This window comes from Stenella coeruleoalba (assembly GCF_951394435.1).
Source record: "Stenella coeruleoalba genome assembly, contig: scaffold_138, whole genome shotgun sequence".
NCBI classification, from domain to species: domain Eukaryota; kingdom Metazoa; phylum Chordata; class Mammalia; order Artiodactyla; family Delphinidae; genus Stenella; species Stenella coeruleoalba.
In genome coordinates this window covers 86,093-108,833 of record NW_027646297.1, presented here as the reverse complement: position 1 = coordinate 108,833, position 22,741 = coordinate 86,093, and the positions used below count along the sequence as shown (strand labels likewise).

Genomic DNA, 22,741 nt, shown 5'->3' with positions numbered 1-22,741 from the left:
TTTCTTCCAAGTCTTGGCTATGTTAAATATTCCTGCAGTGCAGGATTGCCAGTCTGTGTCTTTTCCATTCTGCTCTGCTCAGGTGATAGGCACATCAAAGGACCTACCAGATCACATGGTAGCTCAATTTTTACCCTTAAACGCACCTCCATTATGTTCTCACTACTGGCTGTTACCAGTTTACATCCCCCCCAGCAGCTGGAGGGTACACAGTTCTCTGAAACCCCTTCAGCATTTATTCTTTGTAGACTTTTTGCTGAAGAACATTCTGACGGCTGTGAGGTGAACATTTCTGTAATTGGATTTGCATGGCTTTATTCATTGCTGATGTTGCGCATTTTTCAATTCCCTTTTATTTTAAAGAGAAAAAAAAGAAAAGACAAAATGTGCGTAAAATATGCCTCTTGACATTGTCTTCTTGAAATGTTGACGTCTTTTGAATTTTCTGGTCGATTACGACCCCAGGACATTTTTGAGGCCCGGTGTCCTTTACAGTGCTGCACATATTTTGAATATTAAGTGACCATTACCTCTTGGTTTAAAGCTGCTGTTGTGTGAAACAGTCACAAGGCGGCAGCATTTCTCCTTTACCAAATCTGGTTACCAGGGCAACAGAGCCTTAATGGAAGTCCTGTTCTAGGTTGAAAATTAGAATGGGATGTGCCAGGAAAAATTCCTTTCAGTTTATGTCTCATTATTTCTTGTTCATATTTTTAATTTAATTTTTATTTTTTATCGCAGCAAATTTGATTACAATGTTTTTTTTTTGTTCTAGGTGTGCAAGATGTGGTTCTTTCACACACATACATATATCTATTCTTCTTCAGAACCTTTTCCCAGGTAGGTTATGACACAATGTTGAGTAGTCTTCTCTTGGTATTCCGTAGGTCTTTGGTGATTATATATTTCACATGTGTTTCTATATCTATGTTAACCCCAATATCGTAATGTATCCAATCCTCACACCTTTCGATTTGGGGAACCATAAGTTTGTTCAATGAATCTGTGATTGCCTTTCTCTGTGGAAATATCTTCATTGTTATCAATTTTCAGGTAACACCTATAAATGATATACGTTAGGTGTCTTTCGCTTTCTCACTTACTACAAGTTGCATGGTTACCTCTAGACTCATCTATGGTGCTGCAAATGGCATTGTTTCACTTTTTTCCCGAGCTAATATTCCATCTCTACATGTAACAGTTCCTCTTTGTCCACTCATCTGTTGATGGACTTTTGGTTGCTTCCATGTCTTGGCTATTGTAATACTGCTGCAGTGCAGATTTGCCTGCCTGTGTCTTTCCAATTCTGTCTTCTTATGTTATAGGCCCAGGAGTGGGCCTGCTGGATCATATAATAGCTCAATATTTACCTTTTAAAGGCACCTCCACCCTGTTCCCATTAGTGACTCTTACCAGGTTACGTCCCACTTCAAATTAAGGGTATGCATTTCTCCACAACCTCTTCAGCATTGATCGTTTGTAGTTTCTTTCCTGATGGTTATTCTGAATGGTGTGAGCTGATACCTCTGTGTGGTTGGATTTGCATGTGTCTCATAATCCTTTGAAACTGAGCTTTCAGGCATGTCCTTTTATTTTTCAAACGGTTATTACAGCTTAGTTCTTCAAATGGTTTTCTTGAAATATGTGCCACATTTTGAAATACTTTGGCCTTTACCTCCCGCAAGACATGATGAAGGCAGGTTTCCTTTACAGCCCTGCAGGACTTGTTCATATGAAGTGACAATTAGCATAGGTTTTAAAGCTGTTTTTTCAGGTAATGGCCAGAGGGTGGAGCATTTCATAATTCTATGAAACGTAACTGAACACACAATATATATTTTTTCTTTTAAATTTCCATTGTTACTTTTTTAAAGTACAATTATAATTGAAGTTCTTTGTAACAAGTGAAATTTAAAAAATTAAAGGAAAAGATAATATTTTACCACTTGCCATCCTTTCCCATTTACTGAAACGACCAGCATAATGTGTAGATTTCTCATTTTATCCAGGTGTTCTATACATCTGGAATATCATGCTTCTCACTGTAGAAAAACAGATTTAGCTCTCACACTTTTTATAGGCTACATAACATTCCATAGAACAGAAGTACCAACTATTTCAGACTTAGCTTTTTGAGGGACACTCAGGTTACTTTCTGTTTTATTTTGTTGTTCTTTTTTTGGGGGGGGGTAGGAGTTTATTATTTATTTATTTATTTTTGTTGTGTTGGGTCTGAGTTTCCGTGTGAGGGCTTTCTCTAGTTGTGGCAAGTGGGGGGCCACTCTTGATCTCGGTGCACAGGCCTCTCACTATTGCGGCCTCTCTTGTTGCAGAGCACAGGCTCCAGATGCGAGGGCTCACTGGTTGTGGCTTATGGGCCTAGTTGCTCCATGGCATGTGGGATCCTCCCAGACCAGGGCTCGAACCTGTGTCCCCTGCATTAGCAGGCAGATTCTAACCACCGCACCACCAGCGAAGCCCTCTATTTTGTTGTTCTGCTAGTTTGTTTTAACCCAAGAAAATATTTTTTTAAATACAAAAAAACAAAATTAAGCTAAGGGTAAGGATTAGGGTTTAGGGTAAGATTTAGGGTTAGGGTACGGGTTAGGATTATTGTATGGCTTAGAGTATGGTTTAGGGTTATGGTTATGGTACGGGTTAGTGTTAGGGTACAGTTTAGGGTATGGCTATGGTTTAGTGTTAGGGTACGGGTTAAGGTATGGGTTAGTGTTAGGGTATGGGTTAGGATTCAGGTACGGTTTATGTTCAGGGTTATGGTTAGGTTTAGTGTATGGGTTAGTGTTAGGTACGGGTTAGGGTTAGGTTTAGTGTTAAGGAAGGGGTAGAGTTTAGGGTACAGGATAGGGAACAACAAAGGGTTAGGGTTAGGGTACGTGTTAGGGTACAGTTTAGTGTTAGTGTACGGGTTAGGATTAGGGTACGGTTTAGGGTAAGGTTTAGAGTTAGGGTTAGGGGACGGGTATGGTTTGGGGTACAGTTTAGGGTATGACCACGGGTTAGGAGTAGGGTAAGTGTTAGGGTACGGTTTAGTGTTAGTGTACAGGTTAGGATTATGGTACGGGATAGTGTAAGGGTTAGGGTTAGGGAATGGGTACAGATTAGGTTGCAGGTTAGGGTATGACAACGGGTTAAGGTTAGGGTACGTGTTAGTGTATGGGTTAGGATTAGGGTACGGGTTAGGTTATGGGTTAGTGTTAGGGGATGGATTAGGATTAGGATACGGGTTATGGTACGGTTTAGGGAAAGGGTTAGGATACGGGGTAGGGTTAGGATAAAGTTTAGTGTATGGCTATGTGTTACTGTTAGGGTACATGTTAGCGTACGGGTTAGTGTTCGTGTACAGCTTAGGGTAAGGGTTAGGGTTAGGGAACGGGTACGGTCTCAGGTACAGGTTAGGGTATGGTAGCGGGATAGGGATAGTGTACGTGTTAGGATGAGACTTCTTTGTAGTGCAGATTTGAATTTCCCGCTTGCTTGGTGGGCCAAAAAGTGTGTATGCATTTTATCCTGAATATACTCAGGAAAAAACGTATACGCCCTTTTTGGCCAAGTGCATCGCTGCCAAACGATGTGCCAAACAGGAGGTTACAAGCACTGACTCTCCAAGTGGGGAGGTTGTTAGTAAAGCGTCTGGAATGGCGAACCCGAGTACCAGAGGACGAATAATGAGATGCGTTTTAGAAACCTTGCCCGATCACACTGTGGACCATCCTCTGGGTTTCCCACGCATGTTTTAGCTGTAGGAAGAATCCCTTAAACCTGGAGGGTTGGGACCCATGGAATGGGTAGCACGCAGTACTACTTCAAAGGGTCTGCATTTGCTCACCGAACCTCACCAATCCTCACAGCCCCAAGTGTCCAGCCTTATGCCTCACTCAGCTGTGGGTGTAGATGTGGTAAATCCAGGTTTCATCACAAGCCTGAACGAGTTATTTAAGAATTTCTCTCTCTTTCACTGTCTTTGTGTTTTGATTTTGAAATTTATTTTTATAATGGGGTTTAGCTGATTTGCACTGCTGTGTTTATGCCGCTCGATGCACACTTGATTCTCTTACGGAGACATATAAATACATAGGTTTTAAGATTCTTACTACTCAGATATATTCCTCTGCGGTGAATAGGGGGTGTTGAGTCCACTTCGTTGAACAAGGAGTATATCTTGTCTATTACTGGCTTATGGAACGGTATCTGTGCTCATTTCAATCTCTGGATTTATGCAGCACCCCAACTCACCTTTCCCCTTAAGCAAGCATAAGTTGGTTTTCTAAATGTGAGACTCTGTTCTGTTTTGTAATTCAGTTCATGTGTAGCCAAGTTTACATTCCCTCTATAAGTGTTATCTTATGACTAGTTTCTTTTTCTGTGTGACTTATTTCACTCAGAATCATCGAACCTAAATCCACTCATTATGCTGCTACGGGCCTGATGACATTGATTTCATTGCGGAGTGATATTCCATTGTATGTAAGTACCACAACTTCTTTATCCATTTTTCTCTTTCTGGGATATTTAAGTTGTTCCGTTGTCGAGGTTCTTGTAAACACAGCAGCCCTAAACTTTGGGGTGGCTGTGTCTTTTTTATTTTAATTTCCCTAAGCTATAGGACCATAAGTGGAAGTGCCCGAGTCTCTGTAGCTTTGTTTTTTAGATGTTTCAGGAAACACCATACACTTCTCCAGAGTGGCTGTTGGCCATTTACATCCCGCCCATCAGCATAACAAGGCTCCCAGTTCTCCATGGCCTGTCCTGCCTTTCTGGATTTTACACTTTTTTCAGATGGCCCATTTAACCGGTGGGAAGTGAGACTTCATTGTAGTGCGGATTTCCATTGCACGCTTCCTTGGTTGGCGAAAATGGCCGTATGCGTTTTTTCCTGGATATATTCAGGAAAAAACGCATATGCATTTTTTGGCCAAGTGCATCATTGTCGAAGTTCTGCCGCTTTTCATGTGCTTTAAATGCAATTCCAATCTACCTCCTGAAATCTGTTTCCTGCAATTGTGCCTTGCTTTCAAGTCCTCTTCACAGCCTTACCTCAATATATTTTTGGACGATAGTTGTCCTTTATAACTCTGCAAGTTTGTGAATTGCAGTGACCCTGAGCTCCTTTTTCCAACTCGCTTTTTTGTGAGCTGGACGCAAAACGGCAGGATTGCTTCAGGCCCTAATCTGGTTCCAGCGTGGCACGCTGAGCCTTCGGTTAATTCTTCTTCTTGGTGGGAAATTAGAGTGAAATGTGCCCGTCCAAACAACTACAGCTAGTCTCTCATTGGTTCTCCCTATTCCCGTTCATCCTCCGCAGAAATTGCAGAGTGTGCCAAACAGGAGGTTACAAGCACTGACTCTCCAAGTGGGGAGATTGTTACTAAAGCGTCTGGAATGGCGAACCCGAGTACCAGAGGACGAATAATGAGATGCGTTTTAGAAACCTTGCCCGATCACACTGTGGACCATCCTCTGGGTTTCCCACGCATGTTTTAGGTGTAGGAAGAATCCCTTAAACCTGGAGAGTTGGGACCCATGGAATGGGTAGCACGCAGTACTACTTCAAAGAGCCTGCATTTGCTCACCGAATCTCACCAATTCTCTCAGCCCCAAGTGTCCAGCCTTATGTCTCACCCAGCTGTGGGTGTAGATGTGGTAAATCCAGGTTTCATCACAAGCCTGAACGAATTATTTAAGAATTTCTCTCTCTTTCACTGTCTTTCTGTTTTGTTTTTGAAGTTTATTTTTATAATGGGGTTGAGCTAATTTTCACTGCTGTGTTTATGCGTCTGTACACACACTTGATTCTCTTACGGAGACATATAAATACATAGATTTTAAGATTCTTACTAGTCAGATATATTCCTCTGCGGTGAATAGGGGGTGTTGAGTCCACTTCGCTGAGCAAGGAGTAGGTCTTGTCTATTACATATTTGGCTTATGGAACGGTATCTGTGCTCATTTCAATCTCTGGATTTATGCAGCACCCCAACTCACCTTTCCCCTTAAGCAAACATGTTTGTTTTCTAAATGTGAGACTCTGTTCTGTTTTGTAATTCAGTTCATGTGTAGCCAAGTTTACATTCCCTCTATAAGTGATATCTTATGATAAGTTTCTTTATCTGTGTGACTTATTTCCTTAGAATCATCGTACCTAAATTCACTCATTATGCTCCTACGGGCCTGAGGATATTGATTTCATTGCTGAGTGATATTTCATTGTACATAAGTACCACAACTTCTTTATCCCTTTTCCTCTTTCTGGGATATTTAAATTGTACCATAGTTGAGGTTCTTGTAAACACAGCAGCCCTAAACTTTGGGGTGGCTCTGTCTTGTTGATTTTAATTTTCCTAAGCTATAGGACCATAAGTGGAAGCAACCTAGGCTCTGTAGCTTTGTTTTTTAGAGGTTTCAGGAAACACCATACACTTCTCCAGAGTGGCTGTTGGCAATTTACATCCCGCCCATCAGCATAACAAGGCTCCCAGTTCTCCATGGCCTGTCCTGCCTTTCTGGTTTTTACACTTTTTTCAGATGGCCCTTTTGACCGGTGGGAAGTGAGACTTCATTGTAGTGCAGATCTCCGTTGCAGGCTTGCTTATTTGGACAAAAAGAGCATATGTGTTTTTTCCTGCATGTATTCAGGAAAAAAACGCATACGCCCTTTTTGGCCAAGTGCATCATTGTCAAAGTTCTGCCGCTTTTCATATGCTTTAAATGCAGTTTCCATCTACCTCCTGAAATATATTTCCTGCAATTGTGCCATGCTTTCAAGTCCTCTTCGCAGGCTTACCTCAATATATTTTTGGACGATAGCTGTCATTTATAACTCTGCAGGTTTATGAATTACAGTGCCCCTGAGGTCCTTTCTTCAACTCGCTTTCTTGTGCGCTGGCCGCAGAACTGCAGGATTGCTTCAGGCCCTAATCTTGTTTCATCACGGCACGCTGAGCCTTTTGTTAATTCCTCTTCCTGGTGGGAAATTAGAGTGAAATGTGACCGTCCAAACACCTACAGCTAGTCTCTCATTGGTTCTCCCGATTCCCGTTCAACCTCCGCAGAAATTGCTAACTGTGCCAAACAGGAGTTTTAAGGCACTGACTCTCCACGTGGGGAGATGTTTAGTAAAGCGTCTGGAATGGCGAACCCGTGTACCAGGGGACAAAAAATGAGATGGGTTTTAGAAACGTTGCCCGATCACATGGTGTACAATCCTCTGGGTTTCCCATGCATGTTTTAGCTGTAGGAAGAATCCCTTAAACCAGGAGAGTTGGGACCCAGGGAATGGGTAGCATACAGTATTACTTCAAAGGGTCTGCATTTGCTCACCGAACCTCACCAATCCTCTCAGCCCCAAATGTCCTGCCTTATGTCTCACCCAGCTGTGGGTGTAGATGTGGTAAATCCAAGTTTCATCACAAGCCCTGAACGAATTATTTAAGAACTTTCTCTCCTTCACTGTCTTTGTTTTTGAAATTTATTTTAATAATGGGGTTTAGTTGATTTTTCACGGCTGTGTATACTGCTCTACACACACTTGATTCTCTTACAGAGACATATAGATACATATGTTTTAATATTCTTATTGTCAGATATATTCCTCTGCGGTGAATAGGTGGTGTTGAGTCTAATTCGTTGAGCAAGGAGTATATCTTGTCTATTATATATTTGGCTTATGGAATAGTATCTGTGCTCATTTCAATCTCTGGTTTTACGCAGCACCCCAACTCACCATTCCCCTTAAGAAAGCATAAGTTTGTTTTCTAAATGTGAGACTCTGTTCTGTTTTGTAATTCAGTTCATGTGTAGCCAAGTTTACATTCCCTCTATAAGTGATATCTTATGATAAGTTTCTTTTTCTGTGTGACTTATTTCCTTTGAATCATCGTACCTAAATCCATTCATTATGCTTGTACGGGCCTGACGACATTGATTTCATTATTGAGTGATATTCCATTGTACGTAAGTACGAAAACTTCTTTATCCATTTCTCTCTGTCAAGGATATTTAATTTGTACCGTAGTCGAGGCTCTTGTAAACAGAGCAGCCCTAAACTTTGCGGTGGTTGTTTCTTGTTATTTTAATTTTCCTGAGCTATAGTGCAATAAGTGGGTTTAGGGTAGGGTTAAGGTTAGCATTAGGGAACGGGTATGGTTTAGGATGCGACAATGGTTTAGGGTGAGCGAAAGTGTTAGGGTACAGGTCAGTGTTAGTGTACCGTTTAGGATTAGGGTAAGTGTTAGGGTAATGCTTCGGGTTAGGGTTACAGTTAGGGAACGGGGACGGTTTAGGGTACAGGTTAGGGTACGACAACAGTTTATGGATAGCGTACATGTAGGGTAAGATTTAGTGTTAGCGTACGGGTAAGGATTAGGGGACGGGTGAGGGTCAGGCTTCGGGGAAGGGTTAGGGTTAGGGTTCGGGCTAGGGTTAGGGTTAGGGGACGGGGACGGTTTAGGGTCCAGGTGAGGGTACGGCAACGCTTTAGGGGGAGCGTGCGTGTGAGGGCGCGGGTTAGTGTTAGCGTACGGGTTAGGATTAGGGGACGGGTGAGGGTCAGGCTTCGGGGAAGGGTTAGGGTTAGGGTTCGGGCTAGGGTTAGGGTTAGGGGACGGGGACGGTTTCGGGTCCAGGTGAGGGTACGGCAACGCTTTAGGGGGAGCGTGCGTGTGAGGGCGTGGGTTAGTGTTAGCGTACGGCTTAGGATTAGGGGACGGGTGAGGGTCAGGCTTCGGGGAAGGTTTAGGGTTAGGGTTCGGGCTACGGTTAGGGTTAGGGGACGGGGAAGGTTTAGGGTCCAGGTGAGGGTACGGCAACGCTTTAGGGGGAGCGTGCGTGTGAGGGCGCGGGTTAGTGTTAGCGTACGGGTTAGGATTAGGGGACGGGTGAGGGTCAGGCTTCGGGGAAGGGTTAGGTTTAGGGTTCGGGCTAGGGTTAGGGTTAGGGGACGGGGACGGTTTAGGGTCCAGGTGAGGGTACGGCAACGCTTTAGGGGGAGCGTGCGTGTGAGGGCCCGGGTTAGTGTTAGCGTACGGGTTAGGATTAGGGGATGGGTGAGGGTCAGGCTTCGGGGAAGGGTTAGGGTTAGGGTTCGGGCTAGGGTTAGGGTTAGGGGACGGGGACGGTTTAGGGTCCAGGTGAGGGTACGGCAACGCTTTAGGGGGAGCGTGCGTGTGAGGGCGCGGGTTAGTGTTAGCGTACGGGTTAGAATTAGGGGACGGGTGAGGGTCAGGCTTCGGGGAAGGGTTAGGGTTAGGGTTCGGGCTAGGGTTAAGGTTAGGGGACGGTTACGGTTTAGGGTTCAGGTGAGGGTACGGCAACGCTTTAGGGGGAGCGTGCATGTGAGGGCGCGGGTTAGTGTTAGCGTACGGCTTAGGATTAGGGGACGGGTGAGGGTCAGGCTTCGGGGAAGGGTTAGGGTTAGGGTTCGGGCTACGGTTAGGGTTAGGGGACGGGGACGGTTTAGGGTCCAGGTGAGGGTACGACAACACTTTAGGGGGAGCGTGCGTGTGAGGGCACGGGTTAGTGTTAGCGTACGGGTTAGGATTAGGGGACGGGTGAGGGTCAGGCTTCGGGGAAGGGTTAGGGTTAGGGTTCGGGCTAGGGTTAGGGTTAGGGGACGGGGACGGTTTAGGGTCCAGGTGAGGGTACGGCAACGCTTTAGGGGGAGCGTGCGTGTGAGGGCGCGGGTTAGTGTTAGCGTACGGGTTAGGATTAGGGGACGGGTGAGGGTCAGGCTTCGGGGAAGGGTTAGGGTTAGGGTTCGGGCTAGGGTTAGGGTTAGGGGACGGGGACGGTTTCGGGTCCAGGTGAGGGTACGGCAACGCTTTAGGGGGAGCGTGCGTGTGAGGGCACGCGTTAGTGTTAGCGTACGGGTTAGGATTAGGGGACGGGTGAGGGTCAGGCTTCGGGGAAGGGTTAGGGTTAGGGTTCGGGCTAGGGTTAGGGTTAGGGGACGGGGACGGTTTAGGGTCCAGGAGAGGGTACGGCAACGCTTTAGGGGGAGCGTGCGTGTGAGGGCGCGCGTTAGTGTTAGCGTACGGCTTAGGATTAGGGGACGGGTGAGGGTCAGGCTTCGGGGAAGGGTTAGGGTTAGGGTTCGGGCTAGGGTTACGGTTAGGGGACGGGGACGGTTTAGGGTCCAAGTGAGGGTACGGCAACGCTTTAGGGGGAGCGTGCGTGTGAGGGCGCGCGTTAGTGTTAGCGTGCGCCTTAAGATTAGGGGACGGGTGAGGGTCAGGCTTCGGGGAAGGGTTAGGGTTAGGGTTCGGGCTAGGGTTAGGGTTAGGGGACGGGGACGGTTTAGGGTCCAGGTGAGTGTACGGCAACGCTTTAGGGGGAGCGTGCGTGTGAGGGCGTGGGTTAGTGTTAGCGTACGGCTTAGGATTAGGGGACGGGTGAGGGTCAGGCTTCGGGGAAGGGTTAGGGTTAGGGTTTGGGCTAGGGTTAGGGTTAGGGGACGGGGACGGTTTAGGGTCCAGGTGAGGGTACGGCAACGCTTTAGGGGGAGCGTGCGTGTGAGGGCGCGGGTTAGTGTTAGCGTACGGGTTAGGATTAGGGGACGGGTGAGGGTCAGGCTTCTGGGAAGGGTTAGGGTTAGGGTTCGGGCTAGGTTTAGGGTTAGGGGACGGGGACGGTTTAGGGTCCAGGTGAGGGTACGGCAACGCTTTAGGGGGAGCGTGCATGTGAGGGCGCGGGTTAGTGTTAGCGTACGGGTTAGGATTAGGGGACGGGTGAGGGTCAGGCTTCGGGGAAGGGTTAGGGTTAGGGTTCGGGCTAGGGTTAGGGTTAGGGGACGGGGACGGTTTCGGGTCCAAGTGAGGGTACGGCAACGCTTTAGGGGGAGCGTGCGTGTGAGGGCGCGGGTTAGTGTTAGCATACGGGTTAGAATTAGGGGACGGGTGAGGGTCAGGCTTCGGGGAAGGGTTAGGGTTAGGGTTCGGGCTAGGGTTAAGGTTAGGGGACGGTTACGGTTTAGGGTTCAGGTGAGGGTACGGCAACGCTTTAGGGGGAGCGTGCGTGTGAGGGCGCGGGTTAGTGTTAGCGTACGGCTTAGGATTAGGGGACGGGTGAGGGTCAGGCTTCGGGGAAGGGTTAGGGTTAGGGTTCGGGCTACGGTTAGGGTTAGGGGACGGGGACGGTTTAGGGTCCAGGTGAGGGTACGGCAACACTTTAGGGGGAGCGTGCGTGTGAGGGCACGGGTTAGTGTTAGCGTACGGGTTAGGATTAGGGGACGGGTGAGGGTCAGGCTTCGGGGAAGGGTTAGGGTTAGGGTTCGGGCTAGGGTTAGGGTTAGGGGACGGGGACGGTTTTGGGTCCAGGTGAGGGTACGGCAACGCTTTAGGGGGAGCGTGCGTGTGAGGGCGCGGGTTAGTGTTAGCGTACGGGTTAGGATTAGGGGACGGGTGAGGGTCAGGCTTCGGGGAAGGGTTAGGGTTAGGGTTCGGGCTAGGGTTAGGGTTAGGGGACGGGGACGGTTTCGGGTCCAGGTGAGGGTACGGCAACGCTTTAGGGGGAGCGTGCGTGTGAGGGCACGCATTAGTGTTAGCGTACGGGTTAGGATTAGGGGACGGGTGAGGGTCAGGCTTCGGGGAAGGGTTAGGGTTAGGGTTCGGGCTAGGGTTAGGGTTAGGGGACGGGGACGGTTTAGGGTCCAGGAGAGGGTACGGCAACGCTTTAGGGGGAGCGTGCGTGTGAGGGCGCGCGTTAGTGTTAGCGTACGGCTTAGGATTAGGGAACGGGTGAGGGTCAGGCTTCGGGGAAGGGTTAGGGTTAGGGTTCGGGCTAGGGTTACGGTTAGGGGACGGGGACGGTTTAGGGTCCAAGTGAGGGTACGGCAACGCTTTAGGGGGAGCGTGCGTGTGAGGGCGCGCGTTAGTGTTAGCGTGCGGCTTAGGATTAGGGGAAGGGTGAGGGTCAGGCTTCGGGGAAGGGTTAGGGTTAGGGTTCGGGCTAGGGTTAGGGTTAGGGGACGGGGACGGTTTAGGGTCCAGGTGAGTGTACGGCAACGCTTTAGGGGGAGCGTGCGTGTGAGGGCGCGGGTTATTGTTAGCGTACGGCTTAGGATTAGGGGACGGGTGAGGGTCAGGCTTCGGGGAAGGGTTAGGGTTAGGGTTTGGGCTAGGGTTAGGGTTAGGGGACGGGGACGGTTTAGGGTCCAGGTGAGGGTACGGCAACGCTTTAGGGGGAGCGTGCGTGTGAGGGCGCGGGTTAGTGTTAGCGTACGGGTTAGGATTAGGGGACGAGTGAGGGTCAGGCTTCGGGGAAGGGTTAGGGTTAGGGTTCGGGCTAGGGTTAGGGTTAGGGGACGGGGACGGTTTAGGGTCCAGGTGAGGGTACGGCAACGCTTTAGGGGGAGCGTGCGTGTGAGGGCGCGGGTTAGTGTTAGCGTACGGGTTAGGATTAGGGGACGGGTGAGGTTCAGGCTTCGGGGAAGGGTTAGGGTTAGGGTTCGGGCTAGGGTTAGGGTTAGGGGACGGGGACGGTTTAGGGTCCAGGTGAGGGTACGGCAACGCTTTAGGGGGAGCGTGCGTGTGAGGGCGCGGGTTAGTGTTAGCGTACGGGTTAGGATTAGGGGACGGGTGAGGGTCAGGCTTCGGGGAAGGGTTAGGGTTAGGGTTCGGGCTAGGGTTAGGGTTAGGGGACGGGGACGGTTTAGGGTCCAAGTGAGGGTACGGCAACGCTTTAGGGGGAGCGTGCGTGTGAGGGCGCGGGTTAGTGTTAGCGTACGGGTTAGGATTAGGGGACGGATGAGGGTCAGGCTTCGGGGAAGGGTTAGGGTTAGGGTTCGGGCTAGGGTTAGGGTTAGGGGACGGGGACGGTTTAGGGTCCAGGTGAGTGTACGGCAACGCTTTAGGGGGAGCGTGCGTGTGAGGGCGCGGGTTATTGTTAGCGTACGGCTTAGGATTAGGGGACGGGTGAGGGTCAGGCTTCGGGGAAGGGTTAGGGTTAGGGTTTGGGCTAGGGTTAGGGTTAGGGGACGGGGACGGTTTAGGGTCCAGGTGAGGGTACGGCAACGCTTTAGGGGGAGCGTGCGTGTGAGGGCGCGGGTTAGTGTTAGCGTACGGGTTAGGATTAGGGGACGAGTGAGGGTCAGGCTTCGGGGAAGGGTTAGGGTTAGGGTTCGGGCTAGGGTTAGGGTTAGGGGACGGGGACGGTTTAGGGTCCAGGTGAGGGTACGGCAACGCTTTAGGGGGAGCGTGCGTGTGAGGGCGCGGGTTAGTGTTAGCGTACGGGTTAGGATTAGGGGACGGGTGAGGTTCAGGCTTCGGGGAAGGGTTAGGGTTAGGGTTCGGGCTAGGGTTAGGGTTAGGGGACGGGGACGGTTTAGGGTCCAGGTGAGGGTACGGCAACGCTTTAGGGGGAGCGTGCGTGTGAGGGCGCGGGTTAGTGTTAGCGTACGGGTTAGGATTAGGGGACGGGTGAGGGTCAGGCTTCGGGGAAGGGTTAGGGTTAGGGTTCGGGCTAGGGTTAGGGTTAGGGGACGGGGACGGTTTAGGGTCCAAGTGAGGGTACGGCAACGCTTTAGGGGGAGCGTGCGTGTGAGGGCGCGGGTTAGTGTTAGCGTACGGGTTAGGATTAGGGGACGGGTGAGGGTCAGGCTTCGGGGAAGGGTTAGGGTTAGGGTTCGGGCTAGGGTTAGGGTTAGGGGACGGGGACGGTTTCGGGTCCAGGTGAGGGTACGGCAACGTTATAGGGGGAGCGTGCGTGTGAGGGTGCGGTTTAATGATAGCGTACGGGTTAGGATTAGGGGACGGGTGAGGGTCAGGCTTCGGGGAAGGGTTAGGGTTAGGGTTCGGGCTAGGGTTAGTGTTAGGGGACGGGGACGGTTTAGGGTCCAGGTGAGGGTACGGCAACGCTTTAGGGGGAGCGTGCGTGTGAGGGCGCGGGTTAGTGTTAGCGTACGGGTTAGGATTAGGGGACGGGTGAGGGTCAGGCTTCGGGGAAGGGTTAGGGTTAGGGTTCGGGCTAGGGTTAGGGTTAGGGGACGGGGACGGTTTAGGGTCCAAGTGAGGGTACGGCAACGCTTTAGGGGGAGCGTGCGTGTGAGGGCGTGCGTTAGTGTTAGCGTGCGGCTTAGGATTAGGGGACGGGTGAGGGTCAGGCTTCGGGGAAGGGTTAGGGTTAGGGTTCGGGCTAGGGTTAGGGTTAGGGGACGGGGACGGTTTAGGGTCCAGGTGAGGGTACGGCAACGCTTTAGGGGGAGCGTGCGTGTGAGGGCGCGGGTTAGTGTTAGCGTACGGCTTAGGATTAGGGGACGGGTGAGGGTCAGGCTTCTGGGAAGGGTTAGGGTTAGGGTTCGGGCTAGGGTTAGGGTTAGGGGACGGGGACGGTTTAGGGTCCAGGTGAGGGTACGGCAATGTTTTAGGGGGAGCGTGCGTGTGAGGGCGCGGGTTAGTGTTAGCGTACGGGTTAGGATTAGGGGACGGGTGAGGGTCAGGCTTCGGGGAAGGGTTAGGGTTAGGGTTCGGGCTAGGGTTAGGGTTAGGGGACGGGGACGGTTTAGGGTCCAGGTGAGGGTACGGCAACGCTTTAGGGGGAGCGTGCGTGTGAGGGCGCGCGTTAATGTTAGCGTATGGCTTAGGATTAGGGGACGGGTGAGGGTCAGGCTTCTGGGAAGGGTTAGGGTCAGGGTTCGGGCTAGGGTTAGGGTTAGGGGACGGGAACGGTTTAGGGTCCAGGTGAGGGTACGGCAACGCTTTAGGGGGAGCGTGCGTGTGAGGGCGCGGGTTAGTGTTAGCGTACGGGTTAGGATTAGGGGACGGGTGAGGGTCAGGCTTCTGGGAAGGGTTAGGGTTAGGGTTCGGGCTAGGGTTAGGGTTAGGGGACGGGGACGGTTTAGGGTCCAGGTGAGGGTACGGCAACGCTTTAGGGGGAGCGTGCATGTGAGGGCGCGGGTTAGTGTTAGCGTACGGGTTAGGATTAGGGGACGGGTGAGGGTCAGGCTTCGGGGAAGGGTTAGGGTTAGGGTTCGGGCTAGGGTTAGGGTTAGGGGACGGGGACGGTTTAGGGTCCAGGTGAGGGTACGGCAACGCTTTAGGGGGAGCGTGCGTGTGAGGGCGCGGGTTAGTGTTAGCGTACGGGTTAGAATTAGGGGACGGGTGAGGGTCAGGCTTCGGGGAAGGGTTAGGGTTAGGGTTCGGGCTAGGGTTAAGGTTAGGGGACGGTTACGGTTTAGGGTTCAGGTGAGGGTACGGCAACGCTTTAGGGGGAGCGTGCGTGTGAGGGCGCGGGTTAGTGTTAGCGTACGGCTTAGGATTAGGGGACGGGTGAGTGTCAGGCTTCGGGGAAGGGTTAGGGTTAGGGTTCGGGCTACGGTTAGGGTTAGGGGACGGGGACGGTTTAGGGTCCAGGTGAGGGTACGGCAACACTTTAGGGGGAGCGTGCGTGTGAGGGCACGGGTTAGTGTTAGCGTACGGGTTAGGATTAGGGGACGGGTGAGGGTCAGGCTTCGGGGAAGGGTTAGGGTTAGGGTTCGGGCTAGGGTTAGGGTTAGGGGACGGGGACGGTTTAGGGTCCAGGTGAGGGTACGGTAACGCTTTAGGGGGAGCGTGCGTGTGAGGGCGCGGGTTAGTGTTAGCGTACGGGTTAGGATTAGGGGACGGGTGAGGGTCAGGCTTCGGGGAAGGGTTAGGGTTAGGGTTCGGGCTAGGGTTAGGGTTAGGGGACGGGGACGGTTTCGGGTCCAGGTGAGGGTACGGCAACGCTTTAGGGGGAGCGTGCGTGTGAGGGCACGCGTTAGTGTTAGCGTACGGGTTAGGATTAGGGGACGGGTGAGGGTCAGGCTTCGGGAAAGGGTTAGGGTTAGGGTTCGGGCTAGGGTTAGGGTTAGGGGACGGGGACGGTTTAGGATCCAGGAGAGGGTACGGCAACGCTTTAGGGGGAGCGTGCGTGTGAGGGCGCGCGTTAGTGTTACCGTACGGCTTAGGATTAGGCAACGGGTGAGGGTCAGGCTTCGGGGAAGGGTTAGGGTTAGGGTTCGGGCTAGGGTTACGGTTAGGGGACGGGGACGGTTTAGGGTCCAAGGGAGGGTACGGCAACGCTTTAGGGGGAGCGTGCGTGTGAGGGCGCGCATTAGTGTTAGCGTGCGGCTTAGGATTATGGGAAGGGTGAGGGTCAGGCTTCGGGGAAGGGTTAGGGTTAGGGTTCGGGCTAGGGTTAGGGTTAGGGGACGGGGACGGTTTAGGGTCCAGGTGAGTGTACGGCAACGCTTTAGGGGGAGCGTGCGTGTGAGGGCGCGGGTTAGTGTTAGCGTACGGCTTAGGATTAGGGGACGGGTGAGGGTCAGGCTTCGGGGAAGGGTTAGGGTTAGGGTTCGGGCTAGGGTTAGGGTTAGGGGACGGGGACGGTTTCGGGTCCAGGTGAGGGTACGGCAACGTTATAGGGGGAGCGTGCGTGTGAGGGTGCGGGTTAATGATAGCGTACGGGTTAGGATTAGGGGACGGGTGAGGGTCAGGCTTCGGGGAAGGGTTAGGGTTAGGGTTCGGGCTAGGGTTAGGGTTAGGGGACGGGGACGGTTTAGGGTCCAGGTGAGGGTACGGCAACGCTTTAGGGGGAGCGTGCGTGTGAGGGCGCGGGTTAGTGTTAGCGTACGGGTTAGGATTAGGGGACGGGTGAGGGTCAGGTTTCGGGGAAGGGTTAGGGTTAGGGTTCGGGCTAGGGTTAGGGTTAGGGGACGGGGACGGTTTAGGGTCCAAGTGAGGGTACGGCAACGCTTTAGGGGGAGCGTGCGTGTGAGGGCGTGCGTTAGTGTTAGCGTGCGGCTTAGGATTAGGGGACGGGTGAGGGTCAGGCTTCGGGGAAGGTTTAGGGTTAGGGTTCGGGCTAGGGTAGGGGTTAAGGGACGGGGACGGTTTAGGGTCCAGGTGAGGGTACGGCAACGCTTTAGGGGGAGCGTGCGTGTGAGGACGCGGGTTAGTCTTAGCGTACGGGTTAGGATTAGGGAACGGGTGAGGGTCAGGCATCGGGGAAGGGTTAGGGTTAGGGTTCGGGCTAGGGTTAGGGTTAGGGGACGGGGACGGTTTAGGGTCCAGGTGAGGGTACGGCAACGCTTTAGGGGGAGCGTGCGTGTGAGGGCGCGGGTTAGTGTTAGCGTACGGGTTAGGATTAGGGGACGGGTGAGGGTCAGGCTTCGGGGAAGGGTTAGGGTTAGGGTTCGGGCTAGGGTTAGTGTTAGGGGACGGGGACGGTTTAGGGTCCAAGTGAGGGTACGGCAACGCTTTAGGGGGAGCGTGCGTGTGAGGGCGTGCGTTAGTGTTAGCGTGCGGCTTAGGATTAGGGGACGGGTGAGGGTCAGGCTTCGGGGAAGGGTTAGGGTTAGGGTTCGGGCTAGGGTTAGGGTTAGGGGACGGGGACGGTTTAGGGTCCAGGTGAGGGTACGGCAACGCTTTAGGGGGAGCGTGCGTGTGAGGGCGCGGGTTAGTGTTAGCGTACGGCTTAGGATTAGGGGACGGGTGAGGGTCAGGCTTCTGGGAAGGGTTAGGGTTAGGGTTCGGGCTAGGGTTAGGGTTAGGGGACGGGGACGGTTTAGGGTCCAGGTGAGGGTACGGCAATGTTTTAGGGGGAGCGTGCGTGTGAGGGCGCGGGTTAGTGTTAGCGTACGGGTTAGGATTAGGGGACGGGTGAGGGTCAGGCTTCGGGGAAGGGTTAGGGTTAGGGTTCGGGCTAGGGTTAGGGTTAGGGGACGGGGACGGTTTAGGGTCCAGGTGAGGGTACGGCAACGCTTTAGGGGGAGCGTGCGTGTGAGGGCGCGCGTTAATGTTAGCGTATGGCTTAGGATTAGGGGACGGGTGAGGGTCAGGCTTCTGGGAAGGGTTAGGGTCAGGGTTCGGGCTAGGGTTAGGGTTAGGGGACGGGGACGGTTTAGGGTCCAGGTGAGGGTACGGCAACGCTTTAGGGGGAGCGTGCGTGTGAGGGCGCGGGTTAGTGTTAGCGTACGGGTTAGGATTAGGGGACGGGTGAGGGTCAGGCTTCTGGGAAGGGTTAGGGTTAGGGTTCGGGCTAGGGTTAGGGTTAGGGGACGGGGACGGTTTAGGGTCCAGGTGAGGGTACGGCAACGCTTTAGGGGGAGCGTGCATGTGAGGGCGCGGGTTAGTGTTAGCGTACGGGTTAGGATTAGGGGACGGGTGAGGGTCAGGCTTCGGGGAAGGGTTAGGGTTAGGGTTCGGGCTAGGGTTAGGGTTAGGGGACGGGGACGGTTTAGGGTCCAGGTGAGGGTACGGCAACGCTTTAGGGGGAGCGTGCGTGTGAGGGCGCGGGTTAGTGTTAGCGTACGGGTTAGAATTAGGGGACGGGTGAGGGTCAGGCTTCGGGGAAGGGTTAGGGTTAGGGTTCGGGCTAGGGTTAAGGTTAGGGGACGGTTACGGTTTAGGGTTCAGGTGAGGGTACGGCAACGCTTTAGGGGGAGCGTGCGTGTGAGGGCGTGGGTTAGTGTTAGCGTACGGCTTAGGATTAGGGGACGGGTGAGTGTCAGGCTTCGGGGAAGGGTTAGGGTTAGGGTTCGGGCTAGGGTTAGGGTTAGGGGACGGGGACGGTTTAGGGTCCAGGTGAGGGTACGGCAACGCTTTAGGGGGAGCGTGCGTGTGAGGGCGCGGGTTAGTGTTAGCGTACGGGTTAGGATTAGGGGACGGGTGAGGGTCAGGCTTCGGGGAAGGGTTAGGGTTAGGGTTCGGGCTAGGGTTAGGGTTAGGGGACGGGGACGGTTTCGGGTCCAGGTGAGGGTACGGCAACGCTTTAGGGGGAGCGTGCGTGTGAGGGCACGCGTTAGTGTTAGCGTACGGGTTAGGATTAGGGGACGGGTGAGGGTCAGGCTTCGGGAAAGGGTTAGGGTTAGGGTTCGGGCTAGGGTTAGGGTTAGGGGACGGGGACGGTTTAGGATCCAGGAGAGGGTACGGCAACGCTTTAGGGGGAGCGTGCGTGTGAGGGCGCGCGTTAGTGTTACCGTACGGCTTAGGATTAGGCAACGGGTGAGGGTCAGGCTTCGGGGAAGGGTTAGGGTTAGGGTTCGGGCTAGGGTTACGGTTAGGGGACGGGGACGGTTTAGGGTCCAAGGGAGGGTACGGCAACGCTTTAGGGGGAGCGTGCGTGTGAGGGCGCGCATTAGTGTTAGCGTGCGGCTTAGGATTATGGGAAGGGTGAGGGTCAGGCTTCGGGGAAGGGTTAGGGTTAGGGTTCGGGCTAGGGTTAGGGTTAGGGGACGGGGACGGTTTAGGGTCCAGGTGAGTGTACGGCAACGCTTTAGGGGGAGCGTGCGTGTGAGGGCGCGGGTTATTGTTAGCGTACGGCTTAGGATTAGGGGACGGGTGAGGGTCAGGCTTCGGGGAAGGGTTAGGGTTAGGGTTCGGGCTAGGGTTAGGGTTAGGGGACGGGGACGGTTTCGGGTCCAGGTGAGGGTACGGCAACGTTATAGGGGGAGCGTGCGTGTGAGGGTGCGGGTTAATGATAGCGTACGGGTTAGGATTAGGGGACGGGTGAGGGTCAGGCTTCGGGGAAGGGTTAGGGTTAGGGTTCGGGCTAGGGTTAGGGTTAGGGGACGGGGACGGTTTAGGGTCCAGGTGAGGGTACGGCAACGCTTTAGGGGGAGCGTGCGTGTGAGGGCGCGGGTTAGTGTTAGCGTACGGGTTAGGATTAGGGGACGGGTGAGGGTCAGGTTTCGGGGAAGGGTTAGGGTTAGGGTTCGGGCTAGGGTTAGGGTTAGGGGACGGGGACGGTTTAGGGTCCAAGTGAGGGTACGGCAACGCTTTAGGGGGAGCGTGCGTGTGAGGGCGTGCGTTAGTGTTAGCGTGCGGCTTAGGATTAGGGGACGGGTGAGGGTCAGGCTTCGGGGAAGGTTTAGGGTTAGGGTTCGGGCTAGGGTAGGGGTTAAGGGACGGGGACGGTTTCGGGTCCAGGTGAGGGTACGGCAACGCTTTAGGGGGAGCGTGCGTGTGAGGACGCGGGTTAGTCTTAGCGTACGGGTTAGGATTAGGGAACGGGTGAGGGTCAGGCATCGGGGAAGGGTTAGGGTTAGGGTTCGGGCTAGGGTTAGGGTTAGGGGACGGGGACGGTTTAGGGTCCAGGTGAGGGTACGGCAACGCTTTAGGGGGAGCGTACGTGTGAGGGCGCGGGTTACTGTTAGCGTACGGGTTAGGATTAGGGGACGGGTGAGGGTCAGGCTTCGGGGAAGTGTTAGGGTTAGGGTTCGGGCTAGGGTTAGGGTTAGGGGACGGGGACGGTTTCGGGTCCAGGTGAGGGTACGGCAACGCTTTAGGGGGAGCGTGCGTGTGAGGGCGCGGGTTAGTGTTAGAGTACGGGTTAGGATTAGGGGATGGGTGAGGGTCAGGCTTCGGGGAAGGGTTAGGGTTAGGGTTCGGGCTAGGGTTAGGGTTAGGGGACGGTTACGGTTTAGGGTTCAGGTGAGGGTACGGCAACGCTTTAGGGGGAGCGTGCGTGTGAGGGCGCGGGTTAGTGTTAGCGTACGGCTTAGGATTAGGGGACGGGTGAGGGTCAGGCTTCGGGGAAGGGTTAGGGTTAGGGTTCGGGCTACGGTTAGGGTTAGGGGACGGGGAAGGTTTAGGGTCCAGGTGAGGGTACGGCAACGCTTTAGGGGGAGCGTGCGTGTGAGGGCGCGGGTTAGTGTTAGCGTACGGGTTAGGATTAGGGGACGGGTGAGGGTCAGGCTTCTGGGAAGGGTTAGGGTTAGGGTTCGGGCTAGGGTTAGGGTTAGGGGACGGGGACGGTTTAGGGTCCAGGTGAGGGTACGGCAACGCTTTAGGGGGAGCGTGCGTGTGAGGGCGCAGGTTAGTGTTAGCGTACGGGTTAGGATTAGGGGACGGGTGAGGGTCAGGCTTCGGGGAAGGGTTAGGGTTAGGGTTCGGGCTAGGGTTAGGGTTAGGGGACAGGGACGGTTTCGGGTCCAGGTGAGGGTACGGCAACGCTTTAGGGGGAGCGTGCGTGTGAGGGCACGCGTTAGTGTTAGCGTACGGGTTAGGATTAGGGGACGGGTGAGGGTCAGGCTTCGGGAAAGGGATAGGGTTAGGGTTCGGGCTAGGGTTAGGGTTAGGGTACGGGGACGGTTTAGGGTCCAGGAGAGGGTACGGCAACGCTTTAGGGGGAGCGTGCGTGTGAGGGCGCGCGTTAGTGTTATCGTACGGCTTAGGATTAGGGGACGGGTGAGGGTCAGGCTTCGGGGAAGGGTTAGGGTTAGGGTTCGGGCTAGGGTTAGGGTTAGGGGTCGGGGACGGTTTAGGGTCCAAGTGAGGGTACGGCAACGCTTTAGGGGGAGCGTGCGTATGAGCGCGCGCATTAGTGTTAGCGTGCAGCTTAGGATTAGGGGACGGGTGAGGGTCAGGCTTCGGGGAAGGGATAGGGTTAGGGTTCGGGCTAGGGTTAGGGTTAGGGGACGGGGACGGTTTAGGGTCCAGGTGAGGGTACGGCAACGCTTTAGGGGGAGCGTGCGTGTGAGGGCGCGGGTTAGTGTTAGCGTACGGCTTAGGATTAGGGGACGGGTGAGGGTCAGTCTTCGGGGAAGGGTTAGGGTTAGGGTTTGGGCTAGGGTTAGGGTTAGGGGACGGGGACGGTTTAGGGTCCAGGTGAGGGTACGGCAACGCTTTAGGGGGAGCGTGCGTGTGAGGGCGCGGGTTAGTGTTAGCGTACGGGTTAGGATTAGGGGACGGGTGAGGGTCAGGCTTCTGGGAAGGGTTAGGGTTAGGGTTCGGGCTAGGTTTAGGGTTAGGGGACGGGGACGGTTTAGGGTCCAGGTGAGGGTACGGCAACGCTTTAGGGGGAGCGTGCATGTGAGGGCGCGGGTTAGTGTTAGCGTACGGGTTAGGATTAGGGGACGGGTGAGGGTCAGGCTTCGGGGAAGGGTTAGGGTTAGGGTTCGGGCTAGGGTTAGGGTTAGGGGACGGGGACGGTTTCGGGTCCAAGTGAGGGTACGGCAACGCTTTAGGGGGAGCGTGCGTGTGAGGGCGCGGGTTAGTGTTAGCGTACGGGTTAGAATTAGGGGACGGGTGAGGGTCAGGCTTCGGGGAAGGGTTAGGGTTAGGGTTCGGGCTAGGGTTAAGGTTAGGGGACGGTTACGGTTTAGGGTTCAGGTGAGGGTACGGCAACGCTTTAGGGGGAGCGTGCGTGTGAGGGCGCGGGTTAGTGTTAGCGTACGGCTTAGGATTAGGGGACGGGTGAGGGTCAGGCTTCGGGGAAGGGTTAGGGTTAGGGTTCGGGCTACGGTTAGGGTTAGGGGACGGGGACGGTTTAGGGTCCAGGTGAGGGTACGGCAACACTTTAGGGGGAGCGTGCGTGTGAGGGCACGGGTTAGTGTTAGCGTACGGGTTAGGATTAGGGGACGGGTGAGGGTCAGGCTTCGGGGAAGGGTTAGGGTTAGGGTTCGGGCTAGGGTTAGGGTTAGGGGACGGGGACGGTTTAGGGTCCAGGTGAGGGTACGGCAACGCTTTAGGGGGAGCGTGCGTGTGAGGGCGCGGGTTAGTGTTAGCGTACGGGTTAGGATTAGGGGACGGGTGAGGGTCAGGCTTCGGGGAAGGGTTAGGGTTAGGGTTCGGGCTAGGGTTAGGGTTAGGGGACGGGGACGGTTTCGGGTCCAGGTGAGGGTACGGCAACGCTTTAGGGGGAGCGTGCGTGTGAGGGCACGCGTTAGTGTTAGCGTACGGGTTAGGATTAGGGGACGGGTGAGGGTCAGGCTTCGGGGAAGGGTTAGGGTTAGGGTTCGGGCTAGGGTTAGGGTTAAGGGACGGGGACG

General features: G+C 53.8%; 1 long non-coding RNA gene across 1 annotated transcript in view; it reads left to right on the top strand.

Annotated features, from left to right (window-relative positions):
• LOC307181197 overlaps window positions 1-4,857 on the top strand; it is a 35,328-nt gene extending 30,471 nt beyond the window's left edge. The window contains exons 5-6 of the long non-coding RNA XR_013826094.1: window positions 776-840; window positions 4,404-4,857. This is a non-coding gene — a long non-coding RNA (uncharacterized lncRNA). The remainder of the gene's footprint in view (window positions 1-775; window positions 841-4,403) is intronic.
• Window positions 4,858-22,741: the final 17,884 nt, after the last annotated feature.